The sequence below is a fragment of the Uranotaenia lowii genome, chromosome 1 (genome assembly GCF_029784155.1).
Source record: "Uranotaenia lowii strain MFRU-FL chromosome 1, ASM2978415v1, whole genome shotgun sequence".
Classification (NCBI taxonomy): Eukaryota; Metazoa; Arthropoda; class Insecta; order Diptera; family Culicidae; genus Uranotaenia; species Uranotaenia lowii.
In genome coordinates this window covers 163,197,967-163,216,400 of record NC_073691.1, presented here as the reverse complement: position 1 = coordinate 163,216,400, position 18,434 = coordinate 163,197,967, and positions in this window count along the sequence as shown.

Sequence of the window (18,434 nt, the reverse complement as noted above, 5' to 3'; positions counted from 1 at the left end):
GACTTTTCAGCGAGGATTCGCCTCATGATGTTCCCCCAGCCATCGTCAAATTGGCGGTGACTGGGTAGGGGTATAACATTAAGGATGTCGTCCTCCAGCCTGAAGCAAAGCAACAAACCGAGCCAACCAGTTGATAGCTGATTTGAAAACGCTGGAAAATGCTCGCGTGAATACAAAAGTTTATTTGGAGACGAATCCGCTCGCTGTGTTGTACGGTATCATCATCACCAGAAGGGCCAAGTTTGCATATCACGTCCCACGGCTGAATAGCGCTCTCAAAAGTTATAAATGCGTTAGGCTGAAAAACCTTTTCACAAGCTCATGGCACGGCACGCTTTAGTGCAAGTCACTTACTTTTGCACGAGCTCACGCGATATTGCTGAAAAAATTTAGGGATTTCAATTTATTTGGTTATTACAAGATAAAATGATTTTGAGCTACGCTTTTGCACATTTCAGTTGTTTATGAAAATTGTCTCTTTAAAGTCTATCTTTCGAATAAAAAAAAACAAAGAAGTATAGTTTTTCTTAAATGTTTAAAAATTAATCTAAAGGGTGGTTTTCTCTATTTAAGTAACAACTTTACATTTAAAGACACCATCAAAGGCAATAAGCTTTTCAAGCTTTCATTCGCTCACACAATGAGCGCAATGTCCAATTCTTCCATAACACATTGAGATTAAAACCATAACATCGCCTGAGTTATCTGTCCATCAATGTGCCGCATCGAAGCGAATCGATGAGCTGCGCAGCGCTCTGTGTAAATCGAAATACGCACAAATAATAAATCATCAATCTTCAGCACATTGTTTATTTATTTATTTATTTATTTATTACAAATCAACGGAACACATATTGGTCCAAATGATGACTTAAAATTAATATAAAAAGAGTACTTAGTCTAATTACAAGGTTCTCAATACACTTCAAACTTTACTACGGAAAACATCTCTCGAAACGTCGAAGTCGTGCTCAGAAAAACGGTTTAATGTTTTCATAATACCGATGATAGCGCTATTAGCTTCTTAATTATTCAAACGAATGGGAACATACAATCGAAGATCTTGGTTTCTAAGTCCTTGGGGTCGCACACTTAGAGGAATGGCTTCTAGGAGCGTGGGGCAGTCGCGATGTCAAGAGATCGGCGACGAAGGAAGCTCGTGCTGCGTTTCTGCGGGCTTGAAGAGTGTCTATGACTATGAGACGACATCGATGTTCATAGCTGGGCAAGTGAAACGGGTCTTGCCAAGGCAGGTGCGAAGGGCGAATCGCAAGAAGCGCCGCTGTATAGCCTCGATCCGTTCGGCCCCATTCTGGTAGTAGGGACACCAAACAGCTAATGCATATGCAAGTATAGAGCGAACAATACTGCTCTACGAACTTTTCAGGCAATACACATCCTTGAAGTCCTTGGACACTCGAAATAAGAATCCAAGACTTCTCGAGGCTTTGTCGACAACGTAGTTTGTGTGTGTCCTGAATTCCAGCTTCCGGTCTAGAATTACACCCAGATCATTGTTGTGTTCTACGCGTGCGATTGGCTCATCTCCGAGGAAGTACTCAGCGGAAAAAGGCTGCCGCTTTCTTGAAAAGCTTAAGATTGCACATTTACTGCGATTCAAAGGCAGGCAGTTTATATCACACCAGTGTGCGAAGAGGTTAAATTGATTTTGTAGGAAATCAATATCGTTCTGGCCGTTGATGTTGTAAAATAGTTTTAGGTCATCAGCATAGCATACCTTTGGGCCGTCGAGGAGTGAGAGCGCATCGTTGAAGTAGATGAGGAAGATAATCGGCCCTAAATGGCTTCCCTGAGGCACACCAGAAGAAGCAGAGAATTGTCTGGAGAAAGAACCTTCCGTGCGAACTGTTAATTTACGCCCTGATAGGTAGCTCCGGAACCAGTCAAGAAGAGTTCCACAGAAACCCAGGCGTTCGAGCTTTCCAATGGCAATATCGTGGTTGACTTTGTCGAATGCCGCAGACAAAACGGTGTAAATAGCGTCGGTTTGAGACTTCGCAGCAAAACTTTCATGCACGTAAGAAGTAAACGTCAGAAGGTTAGTTGTCGTGGAGCGCTTGGCCAAGAATCAGTGTTGATCGTCGGAAAAAATATTCTTACAGAACAAGAAAATCGGGCCCAAGAACACCAATTCGAATAGTTTGACTACTACGCATAATGCCGAGATTCCCCGGTAGTTGTTGAGTCGTCTCCTGTTACCTTTTTCATAGACCGGAAATATGTAAGCCTCCTTCCATAGTGAGGGGAAGATGGCAGGTATTCCGTCCGGACCCTTAGAGAAAGAATTTTTGAGCTTAGCTGCTGCTTTTGAGATGACTGCATCCTCAACGGGGCAATATTCCTGACTGCACTATCCAGATGTTCAGGGGATGTCGATGCTGTATTATAGATAGACGAGAATTTTTCGGCAAAGAGATCACAGACTCCACACTCAGAGTTCGCCGTATTGTCATCCAGAAACATTTGGTTTGGCAGACCAGGTTCGTTCCGCTGACTTTTAACATGTTTCCAGAACGATTTTGGTCTGGACTAGAGATCACGCTGAATTCGGGCTAGATAGTTTTGATGACAACGTTTGCTGACTTTTTTGTAAACAGAATTTAGTCTACGATGAAGGTCCTCAGTGTAGGAGGATCTTGATTTGATAAAATTTCTAAGGCACAACTCTTTGCCGTCTATAGTTGTCGTAGTTCAGTCATGAATCAAGGAGTTCGTATATTCTTTTCAGTAGTGTGTTTTGGTACGTGATGATCGATAACGTAATTCAAGCTGTGCGAGAAGGCGTTGGGATTTGATAAGTAGAGCTCAGATTCCCAATGGATGGAATCCAGGGTACGAGAAATCTCGTCAAAGTCGGCGTTCTTGAAGTCAAGATATAAGGGTGCTAATTTTGCGACAGGAGCAAGTCTAGTGACATCGAGCGAAACCAATAAAGCAGGATAATGGTGTACCGATTTAACGTACGGAGCGGGAGCCAAAACAACGAACGGTACACGAGTCCCATCTCTGGCAAAGCAGAGATCCAACATACGACCATTTTCGTTTGTCACGATGTTAATCTGCCGCAACGTCGCTGTACTCAGGGAGTCTAGTATGACGTTCGATAGGGTTGAAAAAGTTGAGCGTACTGGATGCGGATAGAGAAAGTTACTATGGTTAGGGCATTAGGGGCCGTCCATAAATGATGTCACGCGTTAGGGGGGGAGGGGGGTTTTGATTTTTGTGACAATTTGTGACATGGGGGGGAGGGAGGTTCAGCTTGAGCGTGACATCACTTATCATTACAAAAAAAAAAACGCAGCAAAACAATAACAAATAATTTTATCCTAAGTTCAATAAAACTATACTTGCACCATTCATTTAATGAATAATAATACTCACGTAATCACTTTTGGTAAATTTGATTAGCATAGGAAAGTTCACAAGAAGACTTTCACTGCAACACTCAGGAAAGTCCTTTCCACTTAAATTGTGGCAAAACGGGAACAGGATTGCTTGGCAATTCTAACCTGTGGAGAAGATTTCGATTGCGAATGGATTGAAGAAGAGGAACTAGATTTGGATGGTTGGATAGAGATTTGGTCATTGATATGGAAAGTCATCAACATAATCCTTGGACTCATGATTGAAATGTGTTTTAAGCAATGATTGAAGGATTGTTAAAAGTTGTTAACCTTTTTTTCAATTCTTTGAATAAAACTGATGAATTTAAAAAAAAGCAACATTTTTAATCAAATTTCTATGAGTTGAAAATTTTACTCCAGGGGGGGGGGGTTAGGAAAACGTGACGTAATTCAAAAGGGGGGTTACGGAATTTGTGACAATATGTGACGGAGTGGGGAAGGGGGGTAAATTTTTTCCAAATTTTGCGTGACATCATTAATGGACAGCCCCTTACTTCAAACCGGGCAAATTGAAGGCATTAATCACTAGAATGTCATCTTCGGGGTCACAGAGAGAGCTAACTTTAGATAAGTTGCGCGATAAAGATTCAGCTAAAGCAACATCTCTCTTGCGGTCAGGAGGCAGATACATACGCAGGCATAAAGTTTACGGTCACCAAGATCAATGCGGATCAATACAAGTTTCAGATCACTCCAGATCACTACGTGGAATGCGATTGCAACGAAACACTAAATAGTCAGGTCCAAATATCTGGCTCGAAAGAGTACGGTCGTTCAGCCATGTTTCTGTGAAGGCGACAATGTCGCAACAGCAACATGAGCTTGCAAGCAGATAGTTCGCTAGACTCGAGTTCATACCTCCGACGTTCTGGTAGTACAAGGTTATTGAGTCAAAAGTTTCCGAAGCAGAGCTAGATCTCTGAACACTGGAAAAAAGAGTACCATCAGGCTGGAGAACCCCTGCGCCACAGACGAACTCAGGGCCAAGACGACTGAAGACGCTGGCGGGAAACAGCGCGACTAAGTCGAAGGGCAAAGAGGTCTCCGTTAGACCTAATACGTTGCGTCCCGGTGCTAGAGACCTTGTACAAGTTGCTACATTTTCGAGGTTCGGAAAAGAGCGTGTCGAAGAACTAGTGGGTGTAGCACGGTGATAGGCTCGCAGTGCACTGGAAAGGGAGAGTCCATCACGAGGAGGAAGGCCAACAAAAAATGGATACTTGCCTGTAGTTGCAGGCTGGAGAACCCCGTCGCCAAAATCAAACTCAGGGCCGGGACGACTGATGACGCATTTATGTTAGAGTAATCTCTAAAATATGAAAAATCATTTTTGCGGTTTTGATATATGTATGTTGAGCGTTCCGAAAATAATATCATGTTTGAAAAAACCAGGTGCCGAAACTTGATCATGTTTTAATATAAAGTCAATTTTATTCGTAATCAAAAGGTCGAATAAGAAGCTTCCACTAGAGTGGAAGTGGGTTGGTTCTGTTTCTATAATAGATACAAACTCCTCCCCCGCGGGTATACGTTCGGTCATTACGCAAGAGTTGATAACCATCAATCGCAATATTACAATCGGGAATGGCACTGTTTAGCCACGTTTCTGTTAAACAGATTAAATCTATTTTACTTTGTTCAAAACAGGCCGTCAGTTCGTTGAATTTAGACATTTGTCTGGCACAAAGACTTTGGATATTGATGTGACAAAAATTAAACTTATCAGCAGGTAAAGAGCAGTTCATAACGGCTCGCGGAATATGCACGTTACTTCGATTGTCAGGAGCACTGTTTGAATTAAAAGGCATCAAAAATGGAAATAGTTCTTACAAGAGAGCATAGCTTTTTCCACCCCAAATTGACCAGTAAGAACTTGTAGTTGAAAACTAACACTAAAATGTCCATATTTCACAAAAATACATAATTTGTATAACCAGTATTGGCAATTATAGAACACGATTTCATGTTCTGTTGGCAGCAACGATTATCCATCGATGGATCACAGCAGCATCACACCATCGGTAGACAGGAACATCCCACCCACGCAGCAACACAGCAACGGTTCACGTACTTAGCTTTTAGGAAGGAAGGAATCACGGATAGCTTAGGGATCGGAATCATGGGATATATGGGAAGGAAAAAGAGAATAGCAATAAAGGAAAGGTTTTTTTTGTTTGGTTTAGACTTTTAGGAGCGGACGGATTCACGGGGAATTAAGGATCGGAGACAAAGGATAATTTTGGAAGGAATATGATATTAACAGGGAATGGTACAGCCGGCAACTTGATCGATCGAAGTGATCAACTTCGGTTTTTTTACATCAGAGGTTTTCACGAACACCAATCTGTCCTTTGTGAACGTCGAGAGAACTAATCCAGACCGCTTGAGTTTGAGTAACTCTCCCTTTAGTTTACGCGTAGATTCCGACAGGTTCTCGTTGATGAAGATTCTCCGGTTTATGTTGATGCCAATATGGGTGAGTGCCAAGTTGCATGTTTTGAGATACCGACTGTAGAACTTATTCCTTACAGACTTGAATGCGAATTCAACCAGTATAGGTGGCGAACTAGATGTTTGGATTGGTAAGCGAGACAATCGTTTTGAACACACCAAGGGAAGTTCACTATCGGCAAACCCGAGGGCAAGTGAGATTTTGCTGACGAGTTCACCAAGTTCCTCGTTTGGTTGGTATGGTATACCGGCGATGGTGAGATCATTGGCTTTGGTGAGGTGGAGCATTTTCTCTTGTGTCAACTTTAGCTCTTCTTTGACGGAGCCGATAGAGTTCGAGCATTCTTGTTTGTATTTGTTCAACTCATCTCTCAGCGTAGCTATTTCGGACTGTATTTCAGCTTTCGTCTCGGAGATTTTAGTGAGCATTTGTTTGATGGCGGCATCGATCATAATCTGGATACGGTCCAATAAAACGTTGGTGCAGTCGTCCGAGCTGTCGAGATCTTCCTTCGTTCGTTTTGGCCTATCTTTGCCCATGGTTCCAATGTAGTTGTAGGTTTCTCGAGGCTCGATGACACGACAAAGATGGCTCCTAACAATATGTCCAACTTGAGAAAAACAGACGATGTTCAAATTGAAGTTTCGGCACGAAAGAGCGATAATGCGAATGGTATTCCGATGATTTTTAGAATAACGCACGTTCATAAATCAATTGACATTAAACTGGAAGATTTTTTCGATAGATTTACACGGGTAAACGCACGGATAAAACCGGTCACAATAATTATTACTGCTTGCTCATTTCGCACACGAAGAGAACTATATATGTTCCTATAGACTAAGTCGATTCGGGATCAGTTTTGAATTTCTCAAACCCTGGGTCTTAAATGCTGCGTTATGGTTCAATACTCATCCATAATTTTCGCACAATTTTCTATAAACGTTTACATGAGTAAAATTTCAAATTTAAGTTTGTTAGGGATAATTACATATTTCGTTCTGAAAAATCAACTTCAATTTTGTTTTTTTTTTTGTGTGGAACCGAGCCTGCCAATGATTTTTGTGTCAATTCATAAATTTTCTTAAGGAACATTTCCGCTGAAGAACTTTGTCGAAGACCTTAACCTTGTTTCTTATTGGGCAAAAAAGTGCTTAGCTATTTATTAAGGGTATGTCTTTTAACATTGAATACCTATCAACTCAACTGACATCACTGCTGGTGCCTATTGCGATATTGCATGACTACTTTTCAAGCAATACTTCGCTAGGCACCATTTTTTAACTTATAAGTCTTCATAGAGACAAAAGTTTCGTGGAACTTTTTTGCTGTTCAAAATGCTATATTAAGTTCCAAAACAAGCTTTAAATTACCGTAATCCGGGGTAAGATTGATTATTTTTTTTTCAATATTTTCTTTTTTCTGTTAAGAGAGTGTAGCATGTTTCATATTTTTAAAATCTGGACAGGACTCCCATGAACATGGTTCAGTTAGCTACCAGTAAATAAATAATGGGAAAAAGCAAAAATTAAAAAATATATTTTGTTTTCATCGAAAAACATATGAGAGTCAACATCAAGAAACTGGAGAGATAAAGGGAGTGATTCACTTCAACAAAACAGTAGCACAATTAAGTTAGGACATCGTTTGATCAGAACCGATCAGCATAATCTAGCATCAATTGATTTAAATTTTTAACTCTGAAATAAGAGATTTTCTGATTATTGAGGTTTACGAATGTTGACCGTAGAAAATCTAAGAATTTACAGTTTCAAGTAGAAATAATTGATGTTTAATTTGAAATATAAAAAAGTGAGTCAATTCCGATACGGCGTCTCACAGTGATGTTTCTTCGATTCGCATGAATAAATAAATTTGTACCTTAATTTTCAATTTTCAGGATTTTCCGAAAAATCTTTCAAGACAGCCAATAAATCCACAACTCTTCATACTTCAAAAAGAAAAAATAACTTTAAAGATTTTTTTTAATGTTCCTCGAACAAAAGAAATGCACGTGTACCCAGGAACTTTTCCTATCACAAATTCCTCGAACAACAATTCCTATAATTCAACCGAAATGGGATGTGAAATCAACTTTCCAACTTCACCTGATCATCCGGAACGGCTCAGCAGGGCATCAACATCGAGAACGATTTTGAGGTCAAAAGTTGCTCGGTTTCCGTCGAAACTCGGAACAAATTTTCGCAAGCGAGGGAAAAAAGTCGAAATCTTCAAAGCCTAGAGCCCAGAGCGAACCTGAGCTGCTTTTTTTACAGAAGACGACCGAGGAACGGGGGTGGAATTTGGTCACGTAATTCCTTCCCGGAATGAAATCTGTGACGGTTCTCACGCATGGCAGCACTGGAAGAATGCAAATCCGAAAGCCGAGACCATCCGGTTTCCGCGGATGAGAAGTGAGGCAGGAAGCTGCAAGCGCAAGACATCGGAAACCACATCAGAGAGAGTAAAAATCTGCACCAAGTCGGCTGTTGCTTCGGGGTTGAAGAAGAAATGGAGCCATTTTTTTTTTCACTCGCCCCCATGTTTTGTACCCGTCCGGAGTGTGGGAGTTGAGACGAATCAGATGCAAGTGCGGTGAAAAATTCAAATTGCAACCCGACACGTTTTGAGGGCAATTCAATTTGGTCGCTTGGCCACCCCGGTGCTGTTGAAAAATGGCGGCGAAAAGCGAATACGAAAATTCTTTGGAACACATCTTTTGAATTGCATGCCTGAGGAAACGGACAAATATTTTTATCATATCCTTTATAAATTTAAACGTGTTCATATCTATAAAAAAAAATTAGAATCTTTACTTTTGCTTTGAACGTTATTTTGTACTGAATAGATTCATAATTTAGTACGTTCGCGTGAAATGTTTGACGTTTGCATCATTAATTTTTGCGAGGCACTGTTTATCAAACCCATAAAACATTCATTTAGCCCGAATCGAGCAAACAGATAAAATCTCACAGCATGCCGAGAAATTTGTATGCAGAAAATGCAACCGCCATTTCTGTCTTAGCACTTTCGCTCATTCGTTCCCCAAAATTCAAGATCCAGTTCCATGGTTCCCTTCCCTCGGGCTGAAAACTCGGGATGAAAACGGGGAATAGCAGAGATATCCCATGAAGTGGCGTGGTTTCTTGTTCAGGGTAAATAGAATGTAACAGGAGAAAAAACTTGGATTCTGGAGGAAAGCTAAAAAGTATTCTACATTTTACCATCTACTGCCTGCAATCGTCGAGATAAACACATTTTTGTCGTCTTTTTTTGGCCCATTGAATGAATGTTTTTGTTTGATTTTTTTTAAGGATGATGAAGAATCCTTCTGCAGTCTTAGTCAATTTTGGCTGTTTGATGAAATGAGTTTATTTAGTTGATTATTTTAGATTTATACTCTTCATTTTTTCTCTCCTGTGGGACGATTTCGTCCTGTGTTTTCAACAGCTGAAATTACAGGACAATTTCAGGACAGAAAAATTTCACAGGAGAACAATTGTCAGATTCACCTGGTTCCTCCTGTTACTTGCAGGTACATTTAAATAGCTTCAATTCGAAATTATCATGAAATTTAAAAATATATTACCTAAAAAATTGAAAAAAAAAACGAACACACACACATAGGATCTCAGTGAAACTTAATGTTTCTTTGAAGAGATCTTCTTTCCTTAGCTCTAAGCTTTCATCTTTCCTATTTATGATAGCTAGAATCTAACAAATGCTAAAACCATCAGACCACAAGAAGTATGCCATGACTGGGATTCGATCTCATGAAGCTAGGCATAGATGTCTTGAACTCTAACGACTTTGCCCAAGCCGCTGGCAAACGTATTCTTTTTTTAATAGCTTTTCTCTTTTTTACTTTTCTCATTACACTCTTTTACAACACACATCTCAGCGTACAGTTAAACACTTTTTGTCGTACTTTTATTTCTACTTATCAAAATCCTGAAAAATCCTGAAAAGTTTTGCTTTCAACGAAATACCACAGCCTTTCGCCCCAAGTTTCGCCTGTTTTTCACTGTTTTTCACATGCGTTGTATATATTCCTCATAAATGCGTTTCTTCAGAGCACGTTTATGCAATTTTCATTAAAAATATGCTCATTTATATCTTTTATAATAAATTCACAATTTCTTCTTATCAGATTCTATATCCACTAAATTTTTCTCGGGTTATGTCCACATCTAGAGGTAAAATTGACGGCTGATCGTTCCGTGTCGAGTCCGTCGGTGGATCCTACGGTACGATAACGTACTTATTAGTTTGCCCGTGACATCTCTTGAATTTAAAGCACTCATCCTACATTTTGAACTTTATTTAATCTGAACCCATGTAACCGAAATTTAACCCTTCGTTTCGAAAAGTACAAATTTGCAACAAAAAGTGTTTGAAATTTGTGATTTGCTCCTTGAAAGATAATTTGAAAATAATTTTCCAGAAATTATTTCAAAATCATGATTTGAAGGATCAATTTCTGATAGCGCAAGGCAACAACATTCATATTCTTTCGAGGTGAAAATTTTTTAGAGATGATTCTGACTGATTTGGGAATGCTGAACCAAAAATGCAGTTACTTTCATTTTATCAGCTCTCGTTTCTGGCTCTCGTTAAATGCTAACATTTGAAAATAGATGAAAAATAATTTTAAAAAAATGTGCAAACTTCTTGAAAAAAAACAGATTTTGTACAGCGGTGCAGAACGCCAGTTTGCTTTGAACTGCTTCTCGCTGCTTACAGTTTTTTGGGTCAACTTATGATTTTGCTTAACTATCGTCCAATATTTTTCGATTGGGAGAAGTTCTAGTGTGTCTAGTGTGTAGAGATCTTATCCTTGGCCTTTTTTACATAATGACAGTATGGCAAATCCAGCCAAAACAGCACAGACAAGTCATGTTTCTTCAGGAAAGGCAGCAACCGCTTTTGAAGACACTCTTTTACGTACATTTACTGGTTGACGGTCCCCGCTGCAACGAAAATGTCGCTTTACAAGCCTCCGGTACAGATAGCTTCCCAAACTAGATATTTCTAAGCAAACTTTGAAAGTAAAACATGCTTGAAAATGTCTACCACCTTTCTCCTTCCGGTTGTTGTTTTAAACTTTTGTCAAGGAAGCTGTCTGAAGTCTGCCTTAGCGCAGGCGCGGTCCTATGGGGGGGGGGGGGGTGATCGGGATGATCACCCCCCCAAGCGGCAAAAAACCGTTACAAAATACTCGCAAACGCTGGAATTTCTATGGAAAGTTCGAACATTTCCTAGTGGGTGTTCTTTGTAATTTTCAAAATTTTCCACTCCGTGGAGGTGATTGTTAAATAAAAGAATTTATTAATTTTTTAAATTCCTAAAATTTGAAAAAAAAACGGTCCGCCAAACTAAAACAGCTGTGACTTGCAATTCCGTAGACCACTGTTTAATTCGAAATTACTGACCATATAAGCATCTTTGTTACTTTTTTATATAATCATATCTATTCAATTTTCTAAAAATACCAAAAATACTACTTCATAAATTAGAGGTGATGAACAAAACCTGATAAAAATTGAGTTCAGGAATATACCTCCAAAAATAGGTTTTAAAACAAAGGCTCCAAAAACTTGCCTATGTATTAATTTTTCTCAGATGAGATAAAACCAGTGATTATAATATCCCGTCATGAATCGACTGTTTTCTCGGGAACAAGGACTGTTCATTGAAAAATAGTATGAGCTATAAGAAATGAACCCTTTATTAATTTTTTTTCAGTTTCAATTATACATTATGTTTGTAAATATTGAGTGCATGAGGCAAAAATACAATTTTTCACTTTTTTACTAAATCATTCGTTTAAAATTTGTTACTATATCTTTCGATTCAGTTCCAATAAATTTTAAAATCTATGGGAGCTTGAAATTTAAGAGAAAACAAATAAAAATAAAGTTCCGAAAGCTGCATATCTAAGAATTTGATTTTAATGATTTTGTTTTAGTATTAATTTTATATTTAGAAATTACAGAATCGAAACAAGAGTTTATATTAATTAGTTTTTTTGAATCACGATTCAGCAATATACTTCAGAAAAATAATAAAACATTGAGTTTTAATTTCATAGCAATTGTTAACACATTCTCAAATAAATGTTTGGATTTCCAAAGGTATTGTTGGAAAACGAGAATCACTAGAATTTTTGTGAGAGTTTAGTGGTGATATAAAAATATTGTAGATAACATGAGAATTTTTTCACATGGGTGTATTTTTTCATTTGCAAAATTACATTTATATCGGAAGATTCTTAAAAGATTTCTTAAATTGATAATTTTTAAACTACACACTATACAAATGACGAAAATTATCTTTTTGTCATCAATTGTTCGCAGTGAATATTAAAGATTCGCAGATTGTTTAATAAAAGGATGTATAAGCTGTTTAAAAGGATACCAAAATAAGTATGTCGAAGAAGTTTGTTAAACTTCTCTAATTTCAATTTTTTTTAATTTAAACCTCTAATTAATTCAAATGAAATTTGAAGGGAAGAGGAAAAGCAGTGTGCATCATGGTCGTGAAATATTGTTTAAATCATTGTAAATTATTGTAAACCCGAACATTAGTTTTAAATAAAAGTTATTTTAATTAAAAAAAAAATCATTACAAATTTTATGCTGATATGACATATTTATTTAAAAACTAAATTTCAGCCTCTATTTTTTATCTAAATTTTCAACTTCACATTCAAAAGGGTTTTTATAATTTCACATGGCTACAGAATTAACACTTTTCAGATGAAAATTGATTTATGTTGGTGCCCTTAATTATTTTCAAATGGGTTTAAAATTATTCAAGAAAATTCTGCACTTTTCTGACAAAACTTTTAAAAATTACAATTAACCCTTCATTTCATGATTTTTCATTTTTTCTTGGAAAAATTCTCAATAGTGCGCAATGATGAGTAAATGAAGGGAAAATAATGAAAAAATATTATTTTTACATATTTCGAGTATTTAGCCAAAATATTAATTGTTGCAAATTTGCAACAACATGAAATGGAGGAACGTTTTTGTTCCTCACACAAGATAGCTAGAAATAAATGCTTATTCCAAATTTATCTTGCACTAATCATAGATAAAGCTCAAGAACTTCGTAAACCTAGTGTCTGGACACAATTTAGCTGGGGTTAGTACCTATGTATGTTGGTTATCCACCATGGGTGCACAGATTCACCTAAGTTTCTGCCTAAGTATGTGCTTACATGCATTATTTAGATTAATTAGCTCGATAAATCTCCAATGCAGCTTACACTATACCTGGACCCCATGGCTTCGTTTGAACTTTTTTTTTGTTTCGATTATAGTCGTTTTACCATCATTATGGCATTCGCGACTTTATCAACGTTGCAGTTGGCGGATCGTTATTGAAAAACTACTACAACTGTGTTCGATGTTTACTCTTGGGCTTGAACTCGTGGACATCGGCTCAGGAGACAATAGACTTGCCAACTGAGCTTTATAACAAGCCCGCTGTCGTTTGAACTGTGTAACCGTTGTTACAAAACGCTATAGATGTTTTTTTCCATGTTTCCAAATGTTTTGTGTAAGCTGTTGGGTCATTTGCTAGATTTAATTAGGGAACTAGGGTAACAAATTTATATTAGCTAGAATTCAATTAAAATAAAAACAACAAGAACATATTTTGTTAGATTAAGTCAGGCGGGCTTCAGCGAGGGTGTATATTCATGGTACTATGAACATGGAGGGATGGTCCTCCATATTGGGTGGCGTAACAAACCAAGGAAATTGTAAGAAGGCAAAGATGAAGATGACCTAGCTTCCGTCATAGGTCATTTTCATACAGGCGTTCGTGTGTGCAAGTTGTGAGTGCGTAAATTTTGTGTAAAATCTACTCGTGGCAGGAGTTGGTCAGGACTCCCTGATCATTCGGGTAATTAGGTGATTCTAATCGAAAATAAGCAACCGCTTAAACAGCCTATCTTTCATCGGGACCTTGTAATTTTCGGTCGGATTTTCCGAGAAAATCCTTGAAACCTACCTCACACGCACACACGATTCGGCCTAGGTGGTCCTAGACTGCCTACGCCTAATACGTAAAGGACTGTACTCTCTGGTTCTGCGGGACCATAAACCTCAAGGAGAGACGTCTCAGGCCATAGTGCCTTAATCATTAAGGAGACCCCCTCTCGGCGCGGCCAATACGGCCTTGCTGTGGTCCGTCGATAAAGTCAAGGAGGGAAGACGCCATTGCAACAATTTCCGAGGTCCAAAAACGCCATTTTGGACCACTTACGCAAGCCACGTTACAAGACTTGCCAGCAACCAGCAGAAACAGAACAGTACCAGCAACCAGAAAGCGCGCCAACGATAGCAGTAAATCCGTCGACGGTATGTACTTCCTGAGAAACTAAATTGAAGTGCCCCTGAACCACACTAAACACACCCACACCCACACTTTTTGCCATCAATAAAAACTCTCGAGATAAAAGTCAATAAATTTAGCAGTTTCAACTAAATATAAACTTTTTCTGAATTAGTAAGAAACACCACAGTTTACTCCTTAGAATTTTGTTCCGCGTTCCCTCCGGGTACCCAGTAGTAGGCCGACCCTGAGACACAGTTTAAGGGTCTCCTGCTGCTGAGCTAGATTCCGGGAGTGTTGAACCAGTAGGTTTTAACTGTTATGGAGTAAATGTATTGCTTGTGTTGATGAACGTATATTTTGGAAGAACAAGTCAATCAGGTCAATCAGGAAGTTTTCATAAATGTGGAGGTGTTTTTTTTAAATATTGTTTGAAAAAGAATCAGATGATTTGCGCAGCGCGGCTTTTAGTGGATGTTTATTATTCTTTGTGAAAAAGTAGTGAAAAATTGATTTTCAATAATGTGCATTGTTCCGAAGTTGCTGTGTGGGAGAGGGCTCATGCTACGCCCCCCAGCCAGCTCAGGAAAATGATATGGAACATCATGAGTCGTCGCACGAGGGTTCGGCGGAGAATGCAGATCCAACCAAAGTCAAGATAAGTTAATTTTGTTTGCTAAACCATTAAGCCATTGATTTCATAGCTTTCTTAATGATTAATGAAGATAGCTAGAGAAATGTCCGAAAAAAAATTAATTTTCATCCGGTTTAGATGTCTGAAGCCAGCTGTGAAATATTTCACTTTAGAAATCGGGTGTTTTTGAACTTGTACACAAGCTGCGCTACAAGTTGAGAAGCTCAGCAGGTAATGATGACAGAAAAATAAATAAGATGGCGCTAGTAAACTTCAATAGAAGGTTGTGATCCAGGATAAAGCCACTCTGATGCATCAAAGTGGTTCATAGTGAAAATCGTAATAATTTTTTTAAGAGTCGATATTTATGGAAAACGGAACCATTTTTAAACAACCACTATTATTTGATTTTATAATGAGATTTAATTTATTTTAGTTAAAAAAAGAGTTCATATTCCTATTATGTAGTATTTAAATCTCTCATACTACTGATTCAACATATGTCGATGCAAATGTGATAATTATTTCAACTGAAATTTTATTCATTCATTATTTTCATGAGACAAATACAAAAAGGATTGTGGTTGTTAATCATGCAAAGGAAATTTCACAAATGTTTTATTTATTGTTATTTTTATGCAAATTTTTACTTTACATTTATAATCAACTGTTCGGAGAACAAAGAAAAAAACAATTCCCAAAAAGGCAACACGCACGAAATACTTTTTGAAAAATTTGTGTCTGTGTATAATAAATTTCCAAATCAAGTTATTTTTATTGTTTAACTTCTGCAAATTGTTTGCTTGAACAGGGATCACAGTTAGGGAAAAAGCGAGCTTGTTTTTTCTAGGATGAAATGTGGAAGATAATAATTTTCATTCAATATTTATTGAATTTTATCGAATGCCTTATAGAAACAGGAGTTTCCTTAGGAAATGTTTAGGAGCCTAGGAGGTGTGGGAAAACCCAAAAACCATTTACCCAAATGGATCCTCATCTTTACCTTTCTTTAACTAACACAACCCCTTTCTCCCTCCATGTTTACTGTTCTTAGTTTTTTGTACTTCAAATGAATCTATCATTTTAGATATTTTGTTTCAAATATTTTGCATCACAATTTTTAAATACTTTAAAAATTGTTTATTTTAGATCAGAAGGAATTCAATATGATTATTATATTGAATAAAGTCGGTTACAACTAAAGGTAAGGTTAGTCTGTCTTCAGGTAAGTTGCGTATAAAGGTAAGGTTATTCTGTTGTATAACTATTTCATTTATTGATTATATTATATAAGAACGTTCAACCAGTTGCCAGCTGGGCAGGTATCTACACGCATGCGGAATACCTGTCGTAGATTCATACCACTGAAAATGTTATGAATTTTATACGGTTGCGAAACTGTTAGCTCGTTCTACAAATAAGACATACACATACACGAAATACATTCATTACATGACAGTTCACACGAAGCCATGGTGTCGGGTATGTGGTAATTTGCATTGAAGATTGGTCGAACTTATAATCTAAAGAATGCAATTCAGCGCATACGTTGGCGAAACTGCGGTGAATCCGTGCACCCATGGTGGATTATCTACATACATACATACATACAAGTCAATCAGGTCAATCAGGCTAGTTTACTATATGAATTCCAGCATCCGTGTATACTTACCTGGCCTGGGAAACTGATTGAACATTCATATATGAGAATCTCAAGGACGCACATCATACCTGTTGACCATATATGTGATTCAGAACTGGAAGTTTTCTGCCGGTACCCGTTATCGAACCCAATACCAAGGTTGCCATAATCACAGAAAAATCTGTAACTTCACAGAATTTTGAGAAAATTTTCATCATAGAATCTGTGTCGCCTACCCCCTACATGAATTTTGGAATATTCACAGATTTCACAGAATTTTTAAATTTTGAATGAATTTTCAAAATTTTAATGTTTTGCCCAATAAAAAAAGTTATATTTCTTGCTTTTAATAAGAAAGGTATGATAAGATTTCAACTGTTGATTGATTTTCCTCAACTAAAATGTAAAAAAAGACACAATTTGCCTTCAATTTTCAATGAAAATTAAGGAAAAAGCATCACAGAAAACCATGACAGAAATTTTGGGTAAAATCACAGAAACTCAACTTTTTCTCAAAAACACAGAATTTTTTTCGGCAACCTTGCCTAATACGCTTAGCATACCAAAAAAAGACTTGCGCCAGCGTATTCGCTAACGGCTAGACCTCCCAGGCACACCCCAGGGGGGGGGGGGGGGGGATATGGAAAGCTGGAACGTCTTTCCAATACAACTTTTTTGAAAAGCTAACCTTGTCAAAATCAATATTTTGACAATAACATTCAAGCTTTGGACTTGTATTCAGTTCTTTTTCAGTAACTTTATATTTTGTGAAAAGTTTAATGGTAATCTTCGTGCTCATAGTTTTTTAGCACAATAAACAGCAATCTAAAAGCAAGTTCATTCTCGGCTGACAACAATGTTTGAATTATAAAACCTTAAAAATTGTGATGAAAAAATGATTTTTGTGTATGGTATACTAAGATTCAAAAAATCAAGTAACTTGAAAATCAGGAAATACAAATTGTTGAAGAAACTATTTGCGTTTTTTATTCAAACACCTACAATAAAAAAAACCAAAACATATTTTTATTATTCCTTAATAATAAAAAATCGATAGATAAAATACATTAAAAATAGTTTTTGTTGAATATGGTACGGGGGATCGCAGCAAGCCGTGCTCAAGAACGGGTGTGTTTTTTTTCGCCGCCGCGTTTCTCTCGTTTGTTTTCTCGCGAATGAAAAATTACTGTTAATTTCAACTATTCCGGGATTTCTGCTGCGATTTATACATTTTAAAGTTTAGAAAATGTATGCAATTGATATTTCTGGGAGGTCTTCGAGAGTTTTTGGGTCAACTGAGTCAACTTTGTTTTCGTGTCCGCGTTAATTCCTTTTTTTAAAGAAGTTCTGGATCGTCCCCCGGTGTCTGAAATTTAAAGTTTAAACTTGTTTACTCTAGTGAAAGTTTCTGTTCAACTATGCGTGGGTGTTTTTTTCTCGATTTTCGTTTCATTCGCGCTAACGATGACCGGCGTTCAAGTGGTTTTGTTGGCCGTCTCGCTCGTTCTAGTGATGAGTTGAAAGGATAGAATTTTTTTTGCAACCAACTTTTGACGAATGGATGCTTTTCTGAAACCTACAAGATAAGTATCTTTCTTATGTTTATTTTATTCTGTATTTAGTTTCTTTTTTAAACTGTGTTTTTCCGCAGATGAACAATTAGAGGAAAATCAAAAGTATCATCTTGTGTTAGTTAGACAAGAGTCTTGACCGAGAGCTATTGAACATAAGTCCAGTTGATAAAATGTTTAAAAAATAATCAGAAATTCATTGAGAAAATCCAGGCCAACCAAAATTTTCAAGATTTTCGTCCGCATTTAAGCTGCACCACATCCTATCCATAAAATACTGCGGTTCTCAATCGTAGAAAAAAATCTAATTTTATTTGTTTTTGTTGAATAAATCGTCATTGCAATCAAGTGTTTAAAAGTGTAC